We start from the raw sequence: 26596 nt of genomic DNA on the forward strand, positions 1-26596 counted from the left end.
GCCATACTGTCAGTCACTGGCTCTCTGCTCACAGAAGTGAGTAGAGAGCAATCTGCACTCCTGAGATCCACAGGAGAAGTAAAAAAAATAAAAGCTTTTGGGAGAGGGCTATAAAGAAAGAATGATACTGTTGCTGTGTATTGTGACATGTCAGGAATTTTATTCATGCAGACTGAAAGGTCCACTATAATAGCTGACTTATTTGGGAACATAATTAGCAGGGAGTTAAGGAGTGGACATATTTCAGCAAACAGGGCTGATTGTCAACAGATACGATGGGTGGGGGATTTGAACAAGACCTGTATAACAGTAATATTCTGGTCTGTCGCCTTAATAGCTTTTAAAGGGCAACTCCTCCCAAATCTGATCCTGCAATTTTTGCATGTTTAATATCTGTTCAGGCTTGCTTTTTTTTTTCCTCGGTCAGGTATTTCTGTGGAGAGAAATCCCCACCAGAATTTCCAGTTCTGTGCATCTGCCTCAATTGTGACAAGTCCAGGTGATGGTGTTGTAATTCCCTGATGAATGTTTCCTGATGCACAGTAAATAAGTCACTGATCGTTCCAGCTGTACGACCGTGACATCCTCATTCTCTGTCCTTATACAGGAGGAGAGACGCAATTTACTGCGGGGAAATTTTATCACTGCAGTCTATACGAAATGGTCATGCTGGGCAATATCCCCCATTGGCGCCCACCAAAAACTGACTGGGTAATGGGGGAGGGTGAGGGGGGGGTTGCCATTGCTGGACCCCTTTTAGAGTCCGTATTGAGTTGCTGACCTGGAACAAGCATGCAAGTTAACGTGAAGACGGAACTCCTAGTATTGCTGAGGAGCCTCATGATTTGTAGTTGCGCCTATGGTATCCACTGTGGGATTATGGAAATGTTGACATTTGTCTGTAAAGTCGGTCTATAGCAACCTTTCTCAACCAAGGTTCTGTGGAACCCTAGGGTTCCTCTAGGTTTCTAGGGATTCCTTGAGAAATTAGCAAATTCAGCCTCCCAGATAAATAACTGCTGACACCAATGATTCTTTATTGCTATCTGTAAGGAGGTCTTCTTCCCAATGTTAAAAATTGTAAGGAGCATTTCTCCCAGTGACCTTCACAATAATGTAGTGTAACCTGTAGATATAATAATTAGCAGGGGTTCCCTGAAGCTGACCTACACTAGTAGAATTTCATTTGAAAATATTCGATAAAGAAAAAAGGAGGGAAGGGGCAAAAAGTGGGCAACGGGACTTTATATGAAACAAATTACTTAGGGTAAATTAATTCAATCAATATAATATATCAAATTACTAATTTATTGGAAACGCATCAAGAGGTAGTACAGTGGGTATAATAATAAAATATATAATATACAAAATTAAATAATATAATTAATATAATTGTCGCATAACCCAATACAATTCATGATACAATATTATTGAACATGGTAAAATAAACAATAAACCGACAGTACATTCCAGAGTGTGTATACAGTAATAACCAATAAATTGGCGTAATGATTGAAGTAGATCAAACCCATAGTAGAATTATGGCCACTGGGGCATGGCATCCATTGGTAAAGAGCTTGACGCGTTTCGTGGATTATATCCACTCATCAGGAGCAGCTGTATATTGGAACACCTGTGATAGATCATATATTATAATGATAATCAGTGATAATTGATTATACACATAGGCAAAAGGGGGAGCATAACAATGGTCCTAGCCACTCTTACCTATGGATGACGGATAAAATATATAGTAAATGATAATAGTAGTATACATCAAAAGCGCTGGGAGGGGTATGATAGCCTCCCCGGGAGCTGGGGTGACATCCTGGATTGGCAAACGGGCCATAGAAATTAGTTGAAAGGTCCTTGTGGATGGGATTCATTCGGCCAAATAGCACTCATAGGAATGAACCCAGAAAAGCTGGTGACAGCAACAAATAGGGCTGTTGTTAGTGAAGTGTACACTTCACTAACAACAGCCCTATTTGTTGCTTTCACTAACAACAGCCCTATTTGTTGCTGTCACCAGCTTTTCTGGGTTCATTCCTATGAGTGCTATTTGGCTGAATGAATCCCATCCACAAGGACGTTTCAACTAATTTCTATGGCCCGTTTGCCAATCCAGGATGTCACCCCAGTTCCCGGGGAGGCTATCATACCCCTCCCAGCGCTTTTGATGTATACTACTATTATCATTTACTATATATTTTATCCGTCATCCATAGGTAAGAGTGGCTAGGACCATTGTTATGCTCCCCCTTTTTGCCTATGTGTATAATCAATTATCACTGATTATCATTATAATATATGATCTATCACAGGTGTTCCAATATACAGCTGCTCCTGATGAGTGGAGATAATCCACGAAACGCATCGAGCTCTTTACCAATGGATGCCATGCCCCAGTGGCCATAATTCTACTATGGGTTTGACCTACTTCAATCATTAAGTCAATTTATTGGTTATTACTGTATACACACTCTGGAATGTACTGTCGGTTTATTGTCTTTTACCATGTTCAATAATATCATCGTATCATGAATTGTATTGGGTTATGCGACAATTATATTATTAAATTTTGTATATTATATATTTTATTATTATACCCACTGTACTACCTCTTGATGTGTTTCCAATAAATTAGTAATTTGATATATTATATTGATTGAATTAATTTACCCTAAGTAATTTGTTTCATATAAAGTCCCGTTGCCCACTTTTTGCCCCCTTCCCTCCTTTTTTCTTTATCAAATATCGGGGATGGAGTCCTGTGTACTGGATGGTCACGGCTCATATAAAGTCCCATTTGTTCCTTGTTTTTTTTTTTTTTTTTTTTTATTTGAAAATATTCATTTTTCTGATCAATCATTTGATTATCTCAAGCAGTGGTCTTCCAAACTGTGGTCCAGAGGTCAGATGCAGCCTTTTACTTGCCTTTATCCAGCCTTTGAGACACAATTTTTGCACTTCTTCTACAAGGCTGTATTCCTTTCAGTGACACCCACAGGTGGCACTATTCCTCCCACTGACACCAACAATGGAGCACTATTCCTCCCACTGATACAAATGATGGGGCACTGTTCCACCCACTGACACAAATAAAGGGGGCCTATTCCTCTGACTGATACCAAGGATGGGGCCCTATTTCTCCCACTGATACACTGACCAAAATCCCTCAAAATCTGCAGGACAGTAAACTAGCCCTTTTGCTTGGAAAGTTTGGAGACACCCCCCGATCTAAAGGTAAGTAATTACTATGTGGATTATAGTCCACCTTCAGGTGCTGGACACTGGCACACCCTAAACAGGAAGTTGCCTCCCTATATAATCCCATAATAGGAGCATCTCGGTTTTTTCCACCCGTGTCTAAGGTGTTGGTCACGATGAAGATGTGCTGTGCTGAGCTCCTCTGGAGCAATCCTTGCTGGGGCTATGCAGCCGGATCCATTCAAAGTGTCTTTTAGGCCAAATTGAATGGTGCCTGGGCCTTGTATCCGAAACCAGGTTTTGCTTTTAAGAGCTTCTCTTTTTAGAGAGCTAGACCCCGGGATCCAGTACTTTTGGTATTAAGGCCATAAAGTTTTACTGGTAGGATGCTATTTCAGGTCCAGGATTGTGGATTCCACGAGGGTCCCTGGTTCCTGAAGGTTTGTTAATGGAACCCACCGTGAAGGCTGAATATTGAGTCTGTTTTACCACAGAAAACCCTGTGGCGGGAAAGGTAGGTGGGGTTTTCTAAGGAATTTTTAAATTTTCTTATGAAATGTCTCCTTTTTAAAGTAAATGTTGTCATGCCTAAGTGTCACCACTTGGGGCTGTATGGAGCACATACCTTCTCATGCTTTGCTCAGAGATCACGCTGTGTCACAGAAGCGACAGACTTTTTTTTTCCTCTTGCTAGCAGGCAGACCTCCGTAAGTGGGGGGTTTTGCTTCCTCCAGACACTCCCACCTGGGCTGAATTCTTCCCCTCTTCATGAGGCTGAGTATAAGGGAGAACTGAAAAGGATCGGCAATGCCGTTTTCTTTCACTGCCCCTACTCAGCAGCGGCTTCCAGGTCTCCTCCGTGCCACCCCTCCCTCACTCGCAAGCCAATCCCGTCCGATTGAATGCCTATGCTTGTGCGGGAAAACTTTTTATTTATTTATTTATTTATTTTTTTTTTTTTTTAAGAGAAAGGAAGGGGGTCACGATGCGAGGCGGGGCTTAGCCCGGGATCCAGAGAAAAAGAAGTCTTTCTCTCAAGCATTGGACCATCTTTTGGAAAAAAGTGATCATGGTGGCCCCCATGTAAGAGCAGAGGTTGAGGTTGGTTAAAGCCAAATGAACATTCTGGATCTCACAAATCTAAATTAAATTCCTGAATATAACCACTCCTTTTTTTGCGCATGGAGTCAATCCAATCAGTTATCTCCATCCTACAAGGAGGAGAACTTCTGGCGGCAGTCGACCAATCTACTCCATATGCCTATTTTCTCGCTCACTAGTAATATCTACTTTTTAAGGTGGAAAATATTCATTTTTCAGTGTGTAGCTCTGCTTTCCGGTCTAGCTACTGCACCTTGAGTGTTTACAAAGGTTTTGGTCCCTCTTATAGCCAGATTAAGGGCCCAAGGTATAACAAATATGGTTTACCTGGACGATCTGTTCTTGATAGTTCAGTCGGTAGCCTGCTTAGACCAAAGTATGGTCGCCACATTCAACTACCTGGAATATCTAGGTCGGATTCTCGGCCTAGGAGAAATCTTCTTTAAAACCGTGAAAAGGGCTTGGGTCTGATCATAGGTACACCCAGAAAAGGGTATTCTTGCCCCAGGCAAAGATCAGTGCCATAAAGGAACTGATTTAGGTGGTCAAAGCAAGATGAATTCTTCTATTCAACTTTGCATGAGGTTGTTTGGAAAGATGGTGGCTTCATTCAAGGCCATTCCTTATGCTCAGTTTCATTCAAGACTGCTGCAAAACATAATCCTATCAGCTTGGATTCCCAATGTGTCTGACTCCAAAGCCTACAGCCACATCACCCCAAAAGTGCCTGATCTCGTATGATCTTGGTGGCTAAGCAGGGTCTGGCCTGGTTAGTACCCGCAATAGACTACCTGTAAATACCAGGTACTGTAGGCTGAGTACGCCAGAGCCTCAGTTTATGGTTAATATCCAAAAATCTGCAAAGGGGGGGGGAAATCCTTTCTTCAGTTACCACGAAAGTGGCCTAGATCAGAAATGACCTTGCCCATTATCATTCTAGAAATTCAGGCAGAGAATTTGGTTCTGACAGCCTGAACGTTCAGTTTACGGTATTGTCCTGCTGGGATTCTATCTGACTATGCCACAGCAATGGCTTATATTAATCACCAAGGGGGCACAAGAAGTTGTGCGGCTCAGAGAAAGGTGAATCATATTCTATCTTGGGCAGAAAACCTGTGTACTTTGCCTGTTGGCAGTCTTTATTCTAGGAATAGAAAATTGGCAGGCGGACTACTTGAGTCGCCAGCAGTTGTTTCCGGGAAAATGGTTCCTTCTCCCCGATATCTTCCTGTCAATATGTCAAAGATGGCGGATCCCAGACATAGATCTGTTTTATGTCCAGGTTCAACAAAGAAATCGACAACTTTGTGTCAAAAACAGATGCCTTGCTATTCCTGTGGAATCGGTTCTCATTGATTATGCATTCCCTTCTATTCTGCCTGCATCCACAACTTCTTTGCAGGATCAAGCAGGAAGGGAAATCAGTGATTCTTGTGGCCTCCAGCAGGGCCCAAGAAATCTTTGTATGCAGGGATCGTAAAGATGACAGTAGGGGACCCATGGCCCTTACCGCCATGGCCAGACCTTCTTTCACAAGGTCTGGTATTCCATCCTACTTTACAAATGCTAAATTTAACGGTTTGGCTCTTGTGACCCACACTCTGAAGAAATGTGGGCTGTCAGGTTCAGTGGTTTCCATCTTGGTTAATGCAATGGAGTCTGGGAAGCATATGCCTCCTGGTGTGAAACCAGGGGTTGCACCCCAGGAAATGGGTCAAAGGTAGAATCCTTGACTTTCTGCATATGGGGTGAGAAATTAAGCTGGCCTTGAGTGCTTTCTAAGGACAGGTCTCGACCTTATCAGTATTATTTCAACGACCACTTGCTTCGTAACTTTATTCAGGGGGTAACATGGATTAATCCCCTGTTAGGTCACCCCTGAACCCTTTGGGAGTTGAATTTAGTTTTTGGCGACATTACATAACAGCCTTTCTTTGGACCAATGCAACATGTTGCCTTGGTCCTTTTTTGACAAGGATACTTTTTTTTTTTCTTTTTATCCTGATAACCATATCTGCCGCAAGAAGGGTATCAGAACTGGCTGCTTTTCTTGTAAAGAGCCATATTATTGTTCACAAGGGTAAGGTAGTATTGCGTCCTCATCTTAACTTTTTACCAAAGGTAGGATCAGGTTTTTATCTAAACCAGGATATTGTTCTATCCTCCTTCTTTCTTTTTTTTTTTTTTTTTTTCAGAACCCTGTTCTATGGAAGAAAAATCACTACATTCTCTTGATGTGGTGAGAGCAGTCTACTTAAAGACGACTGCTCAGATTCGGAATTTGTTCGTATTGCCTGAAGGTCCTAAAAAGAGGACAGGTAGCATTGAAATCCTACTATTCTGAATGGATTTGACTAAGGATTTGAAGTAATTGTTTTTAGCTTATGGTTTAAAGGGTAGTTTCTACCCTCTCAAATCAAAATGCACTCCTCTAGGGCTGTTAGTGCTTCATGGACAGTGCATCACCAAGCCTCCATGGCTCAAATCTGCAAGGCCGCAACTTGGTCTTCAATCCTCACATTTACCAGATTCTATCAGGTTGATGTAAAAAGACATGAGGATGTCGCCTTTTGGGTGTAGTTTACTGCAGGCGGCAGTATAAGTCCTCTGATCTCATGGTGCCCTACTTTTGTTGCGTCTCTCTCCCCTCAGTTTGGCATTGCTCTGGGACATCCCACATAGTAATTACTATGGCACTGTGTCCCGTGATGCACGATGAAAGAAAATAGAATTTTTATAACAGCTTTCCTGTAAAATCCTTTTCTTTGAAGTACATCACGGGACACAGAGGTGATGTCCCACCCCTCTTGCTAGTATACACATGTATTGCTTTGCTAAAAAATTGAGATGCTCCCGGTATGGGAGGGTTTCTGTAGGGAGGCAACTTCTTGTTTAGGGTGTGCCAGTGTCCATCACCTGAATGTGGAATATAACCCACATAGTAATTACTATGGCTCTGTGTCCCGTGATGTACTTAAAAAAAAAAAAAAAAAAAAAAAAAAAAGGATTTTCAGGTAAGCTGTTATAAAAATACTATTTTTCACAAACAAAATTCTAAGGCCGCGTACACACGGGCGGATTGTCTGCCCAACTAAGTTCGGCAGACAATCCGACAGACAGTCCGTTCAAAATTAGCATGAACGGACTTGACCACACACGATGAGCAGACAGTCCGCTGAAAGCGTGCGTGATGACGTGTACAGCACGTACGACGGGACTAGAAAAACGACGTCCTATACACTGCAATGCAACCTTCGGCCGTGTAAACCCTTTCTGAGCATGTGCCATACTTAGTCTGTTCAACTTGCCTACACACGAGCGGACTGTCCGCTGAAACCAAGTTTGGACGGACAAAACCAAGTTTGAACGGACTGTCTTACGGAAATTCCGTAAGACTTTGTTCGTCAGATTGTCCGCTGAAAAAGTCAGCTGAAGCCCACACACGAGCGGATTGTCCGCTGAAACACTGTTCAGCGGACTAAGTTGGGCAGACAGTCTGCCCGTGTGTACGCGGCCTAAGTGAATATAGTTTTTATTTGGGGAAAATCATACAAATTGTAATGAAACCAGTTTTATACACCTGCGATTCCATTGAAATAGCAGATCTGGAAGAAATATAAAGGGCTTTCAACAGTTCACTTAATGAATTTTCTGAAAGAATGTTCTGCTGAACAAGTCTGCTACAATGTTCGAATGAAACCATAACCGTGTGTGGCCTGCTAGAAAGTTATTTCAATGGTTCATCTTGAGAGAGGCTGGCTTACACCATTTGTACAGTTTTTTACATGGCAACAATTGAACATTCTCAATTGGAAATTGACCTTATGTCTTTTCACGAACGCCCCCCACCCCTCTTCTGTCAAAAAAGTTGGTAATACACGATGTCTTTGCAGAGCAGTGTGTTCTGGTTTATGCAAGTTTTGAAAGAGAGAGAACATTGAAGATCCCTTTTTTTTTTTTTTTTTTTATTGTGATCCTATCAGTGATATAATTTGCTTTGGATTTCTCCGGGTTCTCTGGTACACACTGCACCCTTTTCCAGCTAAACTGGCTCTTCCAGTGGTCATGTCACGTTGATTACTGGCAGTTCCTCCAGCATGCAGAATTCTGTCCCACTGAATGGCCAAATTTACATCAACTGCTAACAAATGACAGACACCTGAGCACAATAACACACTGTAATTCAAGCACAAGCTATCTGCTTTTACAGGGACAACATCTGTACAGACCTGAGCAAGTTACAGGCACAATACCTGAGGGCAGATTCCAATTCTATTTTTTTCAGCTAATCTTGCAAAGTCTCTAGAGCAGTTGGTGGGAACTTCTGTTGTCTCTATAGCTCTAGACAAAACACAAAGTGACAGATGTATGAGTCCCGGTTCTTCTGCTCCACATATTCACCATACTGACCTCCTTTCTGATAGGCAAGCATATATGAATGGTCATTGGACATTTCATCTGTCCATCTCCTGTTTTATAGCTGTTGTGGTGAGATGAGTACCAGTTGCCTTTTTTGATTTCACTTTTTTATATGTGGATATTTCTGTTTGTAGAAATGTTGCTGGTTTTTAAAATTGACCACTTCTGTTTTTAGGGCTCTTGCACATGGGCCAACTGAGCCCCATTCAGCATAACTGCCAGTGTTTTTTCACTTGCCCAGGGAGCCCTGTTCTTTGCATGTGCCCATACATGGTACTGGCTTTTAGGACCGCACCCTCATATACATACATACACATATATATATATATATATATATATATATATATATATATATATATATATATATATATATATATATATTAGAGATAGATCAATAGATATATATTAGAGATAGATCAATAGATATATATTAGAGATAGATCAATAGATATATATTAGAGATAGATCAATAGATATAGATATATATTAGAGATAGATCAATAGATATAGATATATATTAGAGATAGATCAATAGATATAGATATATATTAGAGATAGATCAATAGATATAGATATATATTAGAGATAGATCAATAGATATAGATATATATTAGAGATAGATCAATAGATATAGATATATATTAGAGATAGATCAATAGATATAGATATATATTAGAGATAGATCAATAGATATAGAGTATAGCAGTACACAGGCATTTATGTCAATGACAGGCTGTACAATGCAACTGGAATGTCTGGGCGCAGAACATATACTGACAATTGCACTAAATGGGCTCAGCCATGTGCCTTTTCGGGTAACAGATCTAATCAGTCCATGGATTGTGGATACTGTCTGTCGTAACTGTTCTAAACATTACCTCGATGTGTGTAGTAGACTGCTGACAGATTCCAGAGTGTGGCTTCTTGGTGGGTCTGATTCCCAAAGTCTGGGATTTTTTTTAAATTTTTTTTCTTTTTTCTTTTTTTTTTTTTTTTTAGATCTGTCTAGAAATGCTGGAAAAAAAATGCTAATTGTACCTTTTTACGGTACATGCTGGGCAAGGGCCAGTGGAGAGTGTAAGGCTTGGTTCACACCAATGCTTGTGACTGAGGGTGCGGGAATTGATGCAACCATCCACAGTGAAAATGTACATGTAATGGCACCCTAACGCATATAAAATCGCAATGCAGGTGCAGGGAAATTATATGGTGATGTGATTTCCCTGCAGGCTGTGTTCTTAAAAAGTTGCATGGACCTTTCTGTGCAGGAAACGCAGGCACGGCAGAACCTTAAAATGAAGTGGCTGTCGTGCCCTGCAGAAATGCATAGATGTTAATCTAGGGTAAAATCTAGTGCAGTTTGGCAGTTCACTAACCAGGTTTCCAGGTTTTTTTTTTGTTAAAGATTTATTGAACAAACTGAAGTTAGAAGATGATTGGCTACTATGCACAGCTTGACAAGATTTTTGCACTCCAGTTTTAGTCAATGAACCCCTATAAGCCCTTGTACACACGGTCGGAGCTTCCGACGGAATGTGTCCGATCGGAGCGTTTTGTCGGATATTCCGACTGTGTGTGGTCTGCATCGGACTGTTTCCATTGGAATATCAGTCGGACCAAATTTTCCAACTTGTCGGAAATATTTTACGACAAAATGCTCCGATCGGACATACTCCGATCATGTGTAAAGAATTCCGATCGGACAAAGTGTCACGCATGCTCAGATCAAATTCCTACATCAAAGCTATTGGCTACTAGCCTGAACATAGTCCCGTCGTAACGAAATTACGTCATCACGTTAAGTACGATCGGATTTTCCGAAAACTTAGTCCGACCGTGTGTATGCAACAGTTTCGGACAAGATCCGACGGACAGAATCCGACGGATTTGGTTGTCGGAATCTCCGACCGTGTGTACAAGGGCTTAGTCTCTTTTGCAGTTATCCAAATAGTTGTTTTGGAAATAAATTTCCCATGATGATCATGCACTCTGCAGTGTAGCTGAGCATCATGGGAAACGTAGTTCCAAAACATCTGGGGTATCAAGGTTCTTCTTCACTGACATAGAAAGTTGAGAATGGGAGTAAAATTACAAAAAACATATGCAGAGTATTAACAAAAGCCAGTGATAAAAGTGGAAAAAAAAGTTAAAAAAAGACACCGCACAGCACTCTATCTTCCATCCTTTAAAAATAACAGATGACCCCTTGTCACAGGCGCTTTAAAAAACAGAACAAAAAAAAAAACGAATTTTCTAAAACTGAGTGAAATACAAAAACTAGAGTTTTCAGTAATAACACATTAGGCAAAGGCCAGAAACTGCTGCCAAAATTATGTTTTTTTTTTTTTTTTTTTTTTCATAAGAAGGGTTAATTCTCTGTCTATAGGAGAAAAAAGTAGCTAAGAGACAGAAGATAAGAGCATGAAAATCAAACTGGCTGACACTAAAGCTACTCATGATTCCATGATCAGGGACCTTGTATAATGATATTGACTACAGCTGTCAGGTCTAGAAGAGTCAATCGGCAGGGTTTTTGAAAACATTCCTCATTGCTATTGTTGCCCCCTGAGGTAAGTGGTGCTGGCATCATTTGTTTATGCTTCTAATCCAGGGATCCTCAAACTATGGCCCTCCAGCTGTTGCGAAACTACACATCCCATGAGGCATTGTAAAACTCTGACATTCACAGACATGACTAGGCATGATGGGAATTGTAGTTCCTGAACAACTGGAGGGCCATAGTTTGAAGACCCATGCTCTAATCGAATACCCCTTCTCTTCATTCACTGTAATGCTGTAACCCCCCCAGTGGTCTGGAGTGTTTCAATTCACTCAGATTGTTTCTAGCGGTCAGACCACACACTGATATCTGTGGGCACCTTAAGATCTCTTTTCATACTGGGGGCAGAATGATGAGAGATCTTAGGGCCTGTTCCCATCTAATAGATTGCGCCGACTGGAAAGTTTTTACAGTGAGCTTGTACTTTGCCCATACTTGGTAAAGGAACACATTTTCTTAGTAGGAGCACTATAGCCAGGGTATATTTGCCTTTTCCACATTCCTCAACTGCAGGAGCCCCTGAAATGTCTGTTTTATGTTTCCACTTTTTTTTAAAAGTCAAAACCAAGCCTTCGTAAGCTCTTCTACGGGGTCTGGCAGATTTGTGCTCAAGTACCCAGAACTGTGTTATAAGAACTCAGAGTGTCACCTGTTCCCTTGCTGAAAACACATAGTCCAGCAGTGCCTATTAAAAAAAGGTAATTTTTAGTTTGGAATTAGGGATGCACCGAATGGGTTTTTTGGTGCCGAAAACCGATACCGAAAATGAAAAATACACTAGGCCGAAAACCGAAACCGATACCGAAAATGACTGTTTTAAAAAAATATTTTTATACAGGAGGTGGTCAGAGACTGGGGACATGGTACAGGAGGTGATCAGAGACTGGGGACATGGTACAGGAGGTGGTCAGAGACTGGGGACATGGTACAGGAGGTGGTCAGAGACTGGGGACATGGTACAGGAGGTGGTCAGAGGCTGGGGACATGGTACAGGAGGTGGTCAGAGGCTGGGGACATGGTACAGGAGGTGGTCAGAGACTGGGGACATGGTACAGGAGGTGGTCAGAGACTGGGGACATGGTACAGGAGGTGGTCAGAGACTGGGGACATGGTACAGGAGGTGGTCAGAGACTGGGGACATGGTACAGGAGGTGGTCAGAGACTGGGGACATGGTACAGGAGGTGGTCAGAGACTGGGGACATGGTACAGGAGGTGGTCAGAGACTGGGGACATGGTACAGGAGGTGGTCAGAGACTGGGGACATGGTACAGGAGGTGGTCAGAGACTGGGGACATGGTACAGGAGGTGGTCAGAGACTGGGGACGTGGTACAGGAGGTGGTCAGAGACTGGGGACGTGGTACAGGAGGTGGTCAGAGACTGGGGACGTGGTACAGGAGGTGGTCAGAGACTGGGGACGTGGTACAGGAGATGGTCAGAGACTGGGGACGTGGTACAGGAGGTGGTCAGAGACTGGGGACATGGTACAGGAGGTGGTCAGAGACTGGGGACATGGTACAGGAGGTGGTCAGAGACTGGGGACGTGGTACAGGAGGTGGTCAGAGACTGGGGACGTGGTACAGGAGGTGGTCAGAGACTGGGGACGTGGTACAGGAGATGGTCAGAGACTGGGGACGTGGTACAGGAGATGGTCAGAGACTGGGGACGTGGTACAGGAGATGGTCAGAGACTGGGGACGTGGTACAGGAGGTGGTCAGAGACTGGGGACGGGGTACAGGAGGTGGTCAGAGACTGGGGACGGGGTACAGGAGGTGGTCAGAGACTGGGGACTTGGTACAGGAGGTGGTCAGAGACTGAGGACATGGTACAGGAGATGGTCAGAGACTGCAGACGTGGTACAGGAGATGGTCAGAGACTGGGGACGTGGTACAGGAGATGGTCAGAAATTGCACACATGATACATGACACATGATACAATTGATACAATGCAGCCAGCCAGTGTCCCCTGTTGCAGCCAGCCAGTGTCCCCTGTTGCAGCCAGCCAGTGTCCCCTGTTGCAGCCAGCCAGTGTCCCCTGTTGCAGCCAGCCAGTGTCCCCTGTTGCAGCCAGCCAGTGTCCCCTGTTGCAGCCAGCCAGTGTCCCCTGTTGCAGCCAGCCAGTGTCCCCTGTTGCAGCCAGTGTGTCCCCTCGTAGCAGCCAGTGTGTCCCCTCGTAGCAGCCAGTGTGTCCCCTCGTAGCAGCCAGTGTGTCCCCTCGTAGCAGCCAGTGTGTCCCCTCGTAGCAGCCAGTGTGTCCCCTCGTAGCAGCCAGTGTGTCCCCTCGTAGCAGCCAGTGTGTCCCCTCGTAGCAGCCAGTGTGTCCCCTCGTAGCAGCCAGTGTGTCCCCTCGTAGCAGCCAGTGTGTCCCCTCGTAGCAGCCAGTGTGTCCCCTCGTAGCAGCCAGTGTGTCCCCTCGTAGCAGCCAGTGTTTCCCCTCATAGCAGCCAGTGTCTCCCCTCATAGCAGCTAACCTGTAAAGAGAAGAGAGAAGAGGAGAGTCGCCTCCGTCGCCTGTTTGATCACAGCAGGGGAACATCACAGCTTTCAGTTCAATAGCTGTGTGTTCCCGGCCGCGTGCCGTCACGTAAGCCCCTCCCCCTTGTCAGGGCACTTTGATAGACAGATCATCCGTCCAATCCTACGGGTGATCTGTCTATCAAAGTGCCCGGACAAGGGGGAGGGGCTGTACGTGACGGCGCACGGCCGGGAACACAGCTCTGTGATCAAACAGGTGGTGGAGACGGCTCTCCTGCACTATTTGGAATGTTATAGCTTTTCATGATGGGCGCACCAGGGGTGGGGGGCGGAGCCCCGCCCCCTACCCTGGCCCCGCCCCATTTTCGGCTCCATTATCGGCCGTTTTTCTCTTTCGGCAAATTGCCGAAAAGGGCATTTTCGGCCGATATGTTTCGGCGGCCGAAATTTCGGTGCATCCCTATTTGGAATACATTGTCATGATATTTATTGAACATCAAGTACAGCCAACATGTTTCAGGAGGTGGACTACATGCATGCATACACACACACACACACATGTAGCACTGACCCCCGAAGGAGCTGCTGGTTTTTGTTGGGCGGTTTTTGTTGGGCTGACACAGCCTTGGATGTAGAACACTTGAGAACAAAAGTCTCTGCCGCAGACTTGGATGTAACTGAGGGACGTAGATAAATTTTAGAGAACTATCATACGGTACCAGTATCTCTCAGCCGGTGATGCCGTATGAATATAGATCCACAAAGTGTCCTTCAACTGATCCTCCAGGCTCCTTCTAAGAAACCAGCCTTGTGCATGGCCTTCTCCCGAAGAGTCCTCCCATGGATGCTTCTCCAGTTGCTTGGCCTCTCCCTAGATGAGACGGCACCCGGACCACCTGGATCCGCACCCCATGCCAGGAGGGCCATGGGGGGCTGGTCAGGAGGACCAGGACCAAACAGACAGAAAATATCTTCTGGACCGGAACGGATGAAGCACGTGATCTCAGTACCTTAAATACCATCCCCCCCCCCAGAATGCACATCAGTAAAACGCTCCCACTGGGCTGGTTCAGAGAAAAGGATGGCACTCAATACGCCCAACTAGACTGCGTTCTACCACTTGCTGGCGGTGACAGCGACACCTGCAGCCAAAGAGAACTCGGTGCAATCCAGCTAGACTGATACTGAAACCATAATGTAGCAAAATTAGCCCTAATGAGGTATCTTTCTTGGAAATATAAATTCCAAAAAAGATAATACAATTTCCAAGAAAGATACCTGTGTGGTTGGTTTATTTTTTTTTTATTTAGTTTTTTTAATAGGAGCTCCCAGCCATATATCTAAGATCTTATGTTCTGATGAGTGATCAGAGGGATTGCAGCCTAGGATCTGCATTAGACTTTAATATACCATACTGGTGTACCTTCACTAAAGAGACTCCCCTTCCTTTAGGTCCACAATTAAACCAATTTTCATTCCTAGTGGTTAGGCACCCACATAAACTCCAGTTCCCCATACTAGAAACTAAGGCCGCGTACACACGCGCGGACTGTTCGCCCAACTTTGTCCGTCCAACAGTTTCGGCAAACAGTCCGCTCAAACTTAGCATGGACGGACATGGCCACACACGACGGACGAACAGTTTGCTGAAACCGTGCGCGATGACGTGAACGGCACGTACGACGGGACGAAAAATACGACGTCCTATACACTGCATTATAGCTTTCGGCGTGAAAATCCTTTCTGAGCATGCGCGCAACTTTGTTTGACGAACAAGCCTACACACGAGCGGACTGTTCGCTGAAACAAGGTTTCAGCGGACAGTTTTACGGAATTTCCGAAAAACCTTGTCCGTCCAACTGTCCGCTGAAACTGTCCGCTGAAAGCCCACACACGAGCGGACTGTCCGCCCAAACACTGTTCAGCGGACAAAGTTGGACGAACAGTCCGCCCGTGTGTACGCGGCCTTATAGTTACCCTGTTTCCCCTAAAATAAGACCTAGCGTGATTGTCGGTGTTGGCTGCAATATAAGCCCTACCCCCCAAATAAGCCCTACTCTGTTTCCTCTAAAATAAGCCCTACCCTGAAAAGAAGACCTACAAGGACTTTAACTAGGGCTTATTTGGGGGTAGGGCTTTTATTGAAGCTATCACCGACAATCACACTAGGTCTTATTTTAGGGGAAACTGTATTTACTCAGGGCTCCAGTAGAGGGGAACTTTGAGTAAGGTGAGTCAAGCCACCTTATGGTTCCTTCTATAAAGCTAAGCCACTAGTTGTCTAGTATTGGCAAAAGAATAGGCTTTTTTTATTTCAACTTTTTATCACTTACCGTATATACTCGAGTATAGGCCGACCCGAATATAAGCCGAGGCCCCCAATTTACCCCCAAAAAAACTGGCAAACTTATTGACTCGTGTATAAGCCGAGGGTGAGACATGCCTGTCCATCCCTGTGTGTGTGTCCGTCCATCCCTGTGTGTCCGTCCATCCCTGTGTGTCCGTCCATCCCTGTGTGTCCGTCCATCCATCCCTGTGTGTGTGTGTGTCCATCCATCCATCCATCCCTGTGTGTGTGTGTCTCCATTTATCCATCCATCCATCCCTGTGTGTGTGTGTCTCCATCCATCCATCCATCCATCCCTGTGTGTGTGTGTCTCCATCCATCCATCCATCCATCCCTGTGTGTGTCTCCATCCATGTGTGTGTGTGTGTGTGTGTGTGTGTGTGTGTGTGTGTGTGTGTGTGTGTCCAGCCTACCTTTGTCCCGAGCCTCCGTCCCGTGCCTTGCCTCCTTGCCTCCGTCCCGTGCCGTGCCTTGCCTCCTTGCCTCCGTCCCGTGCCGTGCCTTGCCTCCTTGCATCCGTCCCGTGTCGTGCCTTGCCTTGCCCCCGTCCCGTCCCGTCCCGTGCCGTGCCGTCCCGTGCCCTCTTCGTCGGCGGCCATTGTAAAGTTCAAAAGCTGCGCCGCCGCCTTCGCCTGTGATAGGCGGAACACTGAATTTCCCAGCAGCCTGTGTTCCGCCTATCACAGACGTCGTATCATCCTCGTCCGTAGTACGAGGATGATACGATGTCCGTGATAGGCGGAACACAGGCTGCTGGGAAATTCAGTGTTCCGCCTATCACAGGCGAAGGCGGAGCCGGAGGCGCGGCTTTTGAATAGAATGGCCGCTGTCTGTCTGCTCGACACGCTGATCGAGCGGGCAGACAGCGATGACTCGAGTATAAGCCGAGGGGGGCACTTTCAGCCTCAAAAAAGAGGCTGAAAATCTCGGCTTATACTCGAGTATATACGGTACTCGTGTAAGGGTTTGGCAAAAATAAATATAGATTAATGTAACAGATTCCTTTTCAGGTAGTAAATCATTAATGAATTTACGCTGGCTAAAGTGTGATTATCTGCAGTGTGTTTTAGCATTGCACACATCATTTTTGGATTGTATAAACAAATTTTGAAGCATGAAACCAAACTGTAGAACATTTGTAAAACTTTTTCAAAGTGCATTCTTTTGTGTACCTATTTGTGATACTGCAAAAAAAAGTGTTTCTAGCAAGAAAGGAGTATATATTATTTTTTTTTTTTTTTTGACATTAGATGAAAGATTTTTGGAAAACATTTTTTTCGGCCTAAGCCCCCATTCACATTTTGTGCATTCTGGGTGCTAGAAAAAGTGTGGGTCTCCTCCCATGTGTGTTTTTTATATACTTCACAATTTAGTTTGAAGAGTACAGATACATGGTGAATGCATGCTTTAGGGTTTATGTAAAATGTGTTTGTCATGTTTCATACAATGCCCTGCTGCACAGGGCATTTACTGTATGTGCTGTACATTTTATATACAAGCAAAATAAGGAGGTGTGTGTGTGTGTGTATATATGTATATGTATGTATATGTGTATATATATATATATATATATATATATATATATATATATATGTATATGTGTGTGTGTATGTGTGTGTGTATATGTATATATATATATATATATATATTTATTAATATTATAATTTTAATTCTAAACAGCCATGCTTGCTCTCTTTGATGCAGTTTTCATCTAAACATGTTACATAAGGTTCCAGGGTAAAGCGTCTAAAATGCATGTAAAAGCACAAAATGCTAATTTAATAGTTGTCCCTATTATCCGTTTTGATCCCAATTAAAGCGGAACTAAACTCAATTTAACAGTTTAAAAAACTGATTACATGTGCAGCACTATGGTAGTTGCAGATCAAACAGAAGCTAAGATTGCAGCTTCCTTGGCTGAAAAGCATAGAGTTAGTTCTGCTTTAAGAGCATTTTACGATTCTCTAATGTAATTGTTATTATATATATATTTTTTTTTTTTTCAGGTACTTTTATAACACCATTAATTTACACAGTGCTAATCCACATTTCTGATAAGTTTATATTTTAGGTCACCTTGCTGTGTTCTTTTTTTACAAAGCACCGACAATATACTTTGCCAAAAATATTGTCTTGTATGTGCTGGAGGCTATTTACTGTTTGAGCAACCTGACACCCTGGAGGTGAAATTCTGATTGAATTTTAATGAGCATTGCACTGATGGAAGAATAATTTACAGTGCCTTGAAAAAGTATTCATACCCCTTGAAATTTTCCACAATTTGTCATGTTACAACCATAAACTTAAATGTGTTTTTATTGTGATTTTATGTGATAGATCAACACAAAGTGGCACATAATTGTGAAGTGGAAGGAAAATTATAAAAAAAATTTTTTTACAAATAAATATTTGAAAGCGTGGCGTGCATTTGTATACAGGCCCCTTTACTTTGATACCCTAACATGTAGTGGAATCGATTGCCTTCAGAAGTCACCTAATTGGTAAATAGAGTCCTCCTGTTGGCACTTTAATCTCAGTATAAATTTAGCTGTTCTGTGAAGCCATCCAAAGGTGTGTAATGCCACGTACACCCGATCGGACTATCCGGTGGACAAACCTCCGAACTTTGAAGCGGAGGTCTGCCGGACTTTCCAAACCTGCAGACCTGCCCACACAAGGCCGGACTTTTCCAGTGGACTAGGTGCAGCGGACAAACCGCCGGACTATGGCCGGACGTTTGAAATTAACGGACTGAGGAAAGTCTGTTAATTTTGAACGCAGCTCCAGGTAGACGAGACTAGCGAAGGAGGTCAATGTCGCTGCCTCCATCGGTGAGATTGACACCTCGCTGGCCCTGTCACCTGGTATGGACTTAAAGTGGAAGCCCTATGCCGAAAAAACGGCATGGGGGTCCCAAGGTCCATATCCGACCCTTATCTGAGCACGCAGCCCGGCTGGGTGGGGACGAGCGAGTGCCCCCCCCCCCCCCCCCGAGTTGTACCAGGCTGCATGCCCTCAACATGGGGTTCTTTGGACATCTCGTGGAGCACGGTTTCCATTTTCAGATGATGCATTGAAGAGTATGGCACAACTGCAAACCTACCAAGACATAGCTGTCCACCTAAACTGACAGGCCGGACAAGGAGAGCATTAATCAGAGAAGCAGCCAAGAGACCTATGGTAACTCTGGAGGACCTGCAGAGATCCACAGCTCAGGTGGAAGAATCTGTCCACAGGACAACTATTAGTGGTGCACTCCAAAAATCTGGCCTTGTGTAGAAGAGTGGCAAGAAGAAAGCCATTGTTGAAAGAGAGCCATGAGAAGTCCCATTTGCAGTTTGTGAGAAGCCATTTAGGGACACAGCAAACGTGGAAGAAGGTGCTCTGGTCAGATGAGAGCAAAATTCAACTTTTGGCCTAAAAGCAAGACGCTATGTGTGGCGGAAAACTAACACTGCACATCACCCTGAACACACCATCCCCACTGTGAAACATGGTGGAGGCAGCATCATGTTGTGCAAATGCTTTTCTTCCACAGGGACAGGGAATCTGGTCAGAGTTGATAGGAAGATTATGGGAGACAAATATGAATGGGCAAACATTTCACTCTGTAGATGTGCAAAGTTGGTAGAGACATCCCCCAAAAAGAGTTGCGGCTGTAATTACAGCAAAAGGTGGTTCTACAAAGTATTGACCTAGGGGGGCTGAATACAAATGCATGCCACACTTTTCACATATTTGTCTCCCATAATACTTTTTCAAGGCACTGTAAAAGGCTAATGCCTATCTTGCGCAAATGTAAAGGCAACATTTTTTATTTATTTTTTGTTTTGGATATAATGTTACGGGATTATATCTTCTGTCGTGTTTTAATTGTGGTCTGTGTATTCCCTGGGGACAGGGCCCGGACAAGGGATGGGCAGGAGGGTTGGTTGCCCTGGGCACAGTGGTATCATGTGAGATGGGGGGTACCACAAGGAGGTTGAGGGAGGTGATTTGTTTTGAGAGGGGAAAAGCTGGGGGTGGTAGGGGATAATTGTTTTAGGAGAGGAAATTTGGGGAGGTGTGCTAGGAGTAGTGAATTGAGGGGATTTTTGTTGGGCTGGGGAAAGAAGATTTGAGCTAGGAGAGGGAATTAGCTAGGAAATTTAATATGGTAGTGGTGAGGGGATTTATGTTAGGATGGATGATTGGGGGTATTTGTGATAAGAGCGGAAACTTAGGGGGGGGGTGTTGATTTTGTGCTAGGATGGGGGATTAGGCAGACTTTTTGCTGAGAGGGTGGGATTTGGAGTGGGGGGGATTTGTGCTCAGAGGCCACATTTGAGGGGTAGAGGATTTATACTAGGAGGGGGGAATTTATTTCAGGGAGGGGGTGGATTTATGCTGATGGCACATGAAAAATGAGAGGATTTGTGCCAGGGGATGGGGGGTTGGGGGCAATTTGGCATGTTTGCCCTGGGCTCTAGATGATGTTGTCGCAGCATTGTCTGGGGAGAGTCGCCCCTCTGTTTGGCTTGGTTAACTTTGTCCCTGAAACAGAAAGTAAGGGGAGAGCCTACATTTTTTTTTTTTAATGAGAGAAAGAGGTGAAGAAAAATCTTCCAGTACGGACAAATATTCTAATAACTGTCTAAGATGGCTTTCTTTTAAGTTTGACGAGAGTTTCCTGGCATAATCTTACATTTTTAAGATGGAGTGAAGGGAAATCTTCTCAGCATGAACACTAACAAAAGTAACCTGATAGGGGTTTTAATCCTTTTTTGAATTAAAAAAAGACATCAGTAAAGTTAGCCCTATTTTTTTTTTTTTTTTTTTTTTTTAAGTAAATTAATACCCAACATGTCATGCTACAAAATTGTGCCCGCTCATGGGATGGTGACAAACTTTTACCTTTCAAAATCTCCATAGGCGACGTTTAAAAAAATTCTAAAGGTTGCATGTTTTGTGTTACAGAGGAGGTCTAGGGGTAGAATTATTGCTCTCGCTCTACTAATCGCGCTGATACCTCACATGTGTGGTTTGATAACCATTTTCATATGTAGGTTTTTTTTTTTTTTACACTGTTCTTTTTAAAAACTGTCACTTTTATTCCTATTACAAGGAAAAGAATAAAAAATAAAAAAGCATGACGGGACCTCTTAAATATTTACACTAAAATGCAAAAAAAACAAAAAAAAACAAAATTGTCATCCGCCCTGCAATGGTATGGAGACAGGTGGGGGCCATCTTCCCCTCACTCGTCTCCATACCAAGCCAGGAGGAGGACCCGATCACCTCCGCCGCTACTGACTGCTCTGGTAAGCGGCGGAGGGCACCGGAGAATCCGTTGTAGAGACCACTTTTATCTGATACCGGACCACTCACTGATGAAGAGGATACCGGGGTTATGGCAGCTAGCTGCTGCCATAACGCTACCCCCCCCCCCTTCAAAGTGCCGACGTATATCGGCGTGAGCCGGCCCGGAAGTGATTAAAGGTTTTTTTTTTGGTAAAAATAAAAAACATGCTGATTTACAAAGAAAGTATAATCTCCCACAGACAGTGTTCTACCGGTACCTACAGGTTCGCTACGCTTTACAAGCCCAGTTTTTGTAATTAATTCACCCAGGTCTCAGGACCCCAAGGGCTTAATCTCTGATGTTTACTCCCACCTTGGAAAAAGGTACTTACAATATTATCCCAAATTGTATCTGTTCCGGTGCCATGTACTCCACAGATCTGTTTGTTGGGTATTCTAGATGAGGAACAGTGGCCAAAATTCACTAGAATTCTGTTGAGAGAAACAATTGCAAGGCCATAGCGATTAAATGGAATCGAGCTTCGCCTCCATCTACCGGACAGCGCCTCCCATTTGAAAAAAATTCTATTTTGAGCATAGGGGCTGCCCCACTAAATGAGGAGTGGAACCCGTCGGTGTTCATCCACTCTCACAACTACCTTAGAACTTAGAGCCTATACTTGGTTTATAAATCTAGACGTGCTCATACCTCCATGCCTGATAGTTTTGTCTGGTGCCCGACTCACCAATACTTCGCTAATAAGTGACTGCATGTCATCCGTTTTATGTGAAGAATGTATCATTGAATTCTGTATATATAGCTGTAATTGTATAATGAACTGTATTTTCATTGTGCTCATGTTGAGGACCTTGGTCATTGTAACAACATTCTTTCCTTTTGTACATCTTGTCAATAAAAAAGAGTTGAAAAAACAAAACGAAAAAACAAACAAACATGTCATACTCTGTATAGAGGTTTTTGCACAGAGCAGCCCAGATCCTCCTCTTCTCGGTTCTCTCATCGGCGCTCCTGGCTCCTCCCTCCTGCCAAGTGCCCCCACGGAAAGCAGCTTGCTATGAGGGGAATCTGAGCCAAGCCACTGCACTGTGTGTCCATTCAAGCTCCGGAGCAATGGCTTGACCCCCCACCCCCTATCTCCTCATTGGCTCATTGACTTTGACACCAGTCAATAGTGCCCACTGCTGTCTTAGCCAATGAGGAAGGAGAGTTCTGGACAGCCAAGACTCTTGTACGACATTGCTGGATAGAGATTGGGCTCAGGTAAGTATTAGGGGGACTGAAAGGGGCTGCAGCACACAGAAGGTTTTTATTAGAATGCATTAAGATAAAAAAAAACACCTATTGCTGGCAATAGAACCACTTTGAGTCTTATTATTATACAGGATTTATATAGTGCTTTCATATGTTACAAGACAAGGATGCAAACAGGTTTAGAGGGCTCAGTTTGTGAGAGCTTACAGTGTAAAAGGGAGGGGCAAGTGGTTCAAATTATAATAACTGTGAAGGTTGAGCTGATGGAGAAGGTAGAAGTACAGTTTTGAGGTGGAGGTGGGATAGTCTTCTCTGAAGAGATGATATTTCAGGGATCGCCTAAAGGAGGATGGGGTAGGAGGACAGATTAGGGTAGGGAGTTCCAGAGGAGGAAAGAGGCTCTGGAGAACTCCTGGAGGTGGGCACAGGAAAAAGTAATGAGGGAGCTAGAGAGCAGAAAGTCTTGGGAAGAGCGACGTGGACGGTTTGGGTGATATTCTGAGATGAGGTTGGTGATATAGCTTGGGGCTGAGCTGTAAATGCCTTGTCATTTTCTTCGCTGGTGGTTCCACGCAGCTGAATTCTTGTTTCAGATTACAGCCGTTTTTTCTGTGTCTACAAGCCTAAAACATATAGAACTGCATTTATTTTCAAGTTAATCATATATTAGGGAGGCTCGTGTTCTTTAATTACTGCAAATTCAGTCATTATAAAGGTCATACGAGTCTACAATCAGCATAGCCTTGTGTAGAGCAGATGTGGAGCTGTGCTAAATGGCCACACCTGTTTATTCAGCGTATTCCTTCTGTATATAATGGGTTGTCACAGTCATGCAGATATCTTATTCTGGGAATTAATACGCTTCATGACTTTCACATGAATCACTGAAAACTTTATTTTAATAAATGTTAAAGGGTGGCTTATGGAGAAATGCTAATCTAGAAGGTTTAACTTGCGTTAGCTACTTAATAACGTAATTACTTAATGACTTCATTAATGTCTACCTATTTACACCTATTTATAGAAAACTTTCATGAAAGAAATATGTAGGCTGCCATTGCTGAACTCCTGGAAATACTATTTGCTTGGCTATCTTTGGCTTTAAGTACTTTGAGTCACAGAAGTAGTCAGTGATGTCTGAGAGCCGGTTCACACAGGGGCGACTCAGATCCGACTTCAGGTCGCCCCTAGTCGCCTTAAGTCGCGCTACATGTAAAAATCAACGTAAGTGAATGAGAGCCGTCTTAATGCACACTACTGAAGTCTCTCCGACTTCAGAAAAGATTCCTGTACTACTTCAATCCGACTTGTAGGCGACTGGTACCCATTGATTTCAATGGAGGTCGCCTCCAAGTCGGATCTCCGTCTGTACGGAGGCGACTCTCACAGAATTATCAGCTCTCAAGAGGGAACTCCACGCCAAATTTATTAAAAAAAATTTGGTGTGGGTTCCACCTCCGAGAGCATACCAGGCCCTTAGGTCTGGTATGGATTTTAAGGGGAACCCCCTATGCCGAAAAAATGGCGTGGGGGGTCCCCCCAGATTCCATACCAGACCCTTATCCAAGCGCGCTACCCGACCGGCAAGGAAAGGGGGTGGGGACGAGCGAGCACCCCCATCCCCCCACCCCAAAGCACCTTGTCCTTTCCTGGCCTGCCGGGTAGTGTGCTCAGATAAGGGTCTGGTATGGATGGGGGGGCATTTTTTTTCGGCATAGGGAGTTCCCCTTAAAATCCATACCAGAGCTAAGGGCCTGGTATGCTCTCGGAGGGGGAACCCACGCCATTTTTTTTTTTCCCAAAAAATTGGCGTGGAGTTCCCCCTTGAGAGCTCATTCTCTGATTGGCCACGGCAAAAGTCGCCTGGCCTCGGGCGACTTAAAGTCGTGTTGTATGTCGCCCCAAGTCGTGTCCAAGTTGCCTCCAAAAGTCATGTTGAAAGTCATGTTGCCCCTGTGTGAACCGGCTCTGAGAGAAGCTAAACTACCTAATCTGTATAAATATTATAGGGCTAAGATTCAACAGATTGAAGACCTCATCGTGACAGCCAGGCAACTGCCTTTTTTAGCTGGAGAAGTCATCAATGGCAGTTTACACTCCTTTACCTTATTCCTTGCTAAAGTGGGCTCTAGCACGCCCTCTTCTCTCTTGCTTCATGTAAAATGTAAGACTATTGGTCCTGCATTGTATTTGACATCAGCGCGTGACCGGCGGGCGATTCGCCTTGGACAAGAGACCCCTGCTGCTAGTATTCACAAGCATTTAACCCTTGCAGTGTTGTGGCTGGTAGGAAAGAACTGGAAGTGTGTGTGTGTGTGTGTGTATATGTGTGTATATATATATATATATATATATATATATATATATATGTATGTGTGTGTATATATTATTTTATATATATATATATATATATATATATATATATATATATATATATATATATATATTTTTTTTTTTGGCTGGAGACTAGGTTCACACCTATGTGTTTTGCAGTGCATTTTCCGTTTTGCAGAAACGCACTACAGTCTATATTTTAACATGATTTCCTATGGGTCATGTTCACATTTGTGCGTTTTTCACCCAGTGCGTTTTTTGGAAAGGGTCAAAGACTCTCTTGCCCACAGCAGGTTGTGTTTTTTTTTTTTCTGGTTCCTCCCTCATGACAACACACCTCCTACAAGCGCAAAACTCATCAAAAATCCATTAAAATGTACCGGGAAAACGAATCAATTGCAACCTGCATAGGTGTGAATCTAGCCTTAAAAAATTCTCAATGACTGTTCCTTGAAATTAAAAGATGTACCTCTCCAGTGCAGCGTTACCTTCCAATGTTTTTTTTTTTTTTAACTGACAAAACATGAAACATTTACTGATGGAGCACAATTTTTACTGACAACCTAAAAAAATAAGACGATTAATATTTAAACACTATAAACACCATATAGGAAACGCCGAAAATACCCATGACAAGTAATTTTGCCTGGTTTACACTTAAAAAGCACAGCATGACAAATTATTAGTCCCTGATATGTACAGATGGCTGTAAAATTCACAGATTTTTACAAACTGAGTAAATTTACTGACAGTTGGCAACCCTGCTCCAGCAGCCTGTCTCTCCTACCTCCCCCCTCCATTTCCAGCACTGCTGAAGCTCCATCCTCTAACCACTAGGTTGCTGGTGTTGATGTTGGACGATGGTACCATAGCATGCAGCGGGGGACTTGGGCATTCAGCACTGCCAGAAATGTCAAAAGCCACTGAGGTTGATGCTATATATGTATAGTAGGTACGATTTCAAGTCTGTCATGTTTTTATTTCTAAGGAAAGTGCAAAAATAGTGTTAGACCTGTAAGATTATCTGCTTGGGATTGCTATCTTAAGATGTTTATCGATTTTTTTTTTTTTAGGCAGCCTTTACTCTCCCTAGGATCTCCATGGTCTCTTTGACTTGAACTGTAATATAACAATAATGTAAATTGAAGCATCACACCACTGATTTTATTCCAATAAAGATGAGGGGTAAAAAGAGTAACCAACACATTTCAGGAGTCTAAAACTGCCCCATTCATCAGGGCTTGAGATTGAAAACCGTATAAATAGACTGGATGTGAACAGGACCTTTTTAGCCCTCGTTCACACTGAGGGCGGGTTTGAAATCCTACGAGTTCAGCTGAACTTGCACAATTTCAAACCGCCATTTCAGTCCGACTTCGGCCGGTGATTTGGCAGACATCTGTGTGGGTTCAGGGACAGATGTCTATTGAAATTGCCCCCTGAAGTCACCAAAAGTAGTGCAGAAAATACTTTTGGGAATCTGTGCGAGGCTGCAAAGTCAGCATTGCACCAATTCGGATGATGATATTGCCAGCAGTAGGCTCTGATTTGGCATGCGATTTGACATGTCAAATCGCATGCCAAACGGGCCCAATGTG

The 26596-nt window shown here is 43.7% G+C and overlaps 1 protein-coding gene across 1 annotated transcript in view; it reads left to right on the top strand.

Annotated features, from left to right (window-relative positions):
* GALNT3 (polypeptide N-acetylgalactosaminyltransferase 3) overlaps window positions 1-26596 on the top strand; it is a 95192-nt gene that overhangs the window by 31461 nt on the left and 37135 nt on the right. The window lies entirely within an intron of this gene.

This window comes from Lithobates pipiens, unplaced genomic scaffold (genome assembly GCF_037356315.1).
Source record: "Lithobates pipiens isolate NorthernLeopardFrog02 unplaced genomic scaffold, aLitPip1_a1.2 Scaffold_22, whole genome shotgun sequence".
NCBI classification, from domain to species: domain Eukaryota; kingdom Metazoa; phylum Chordata; class Amphibia; order Anura; family Ranidae; genus Lithobates; species Lithobates pipiens.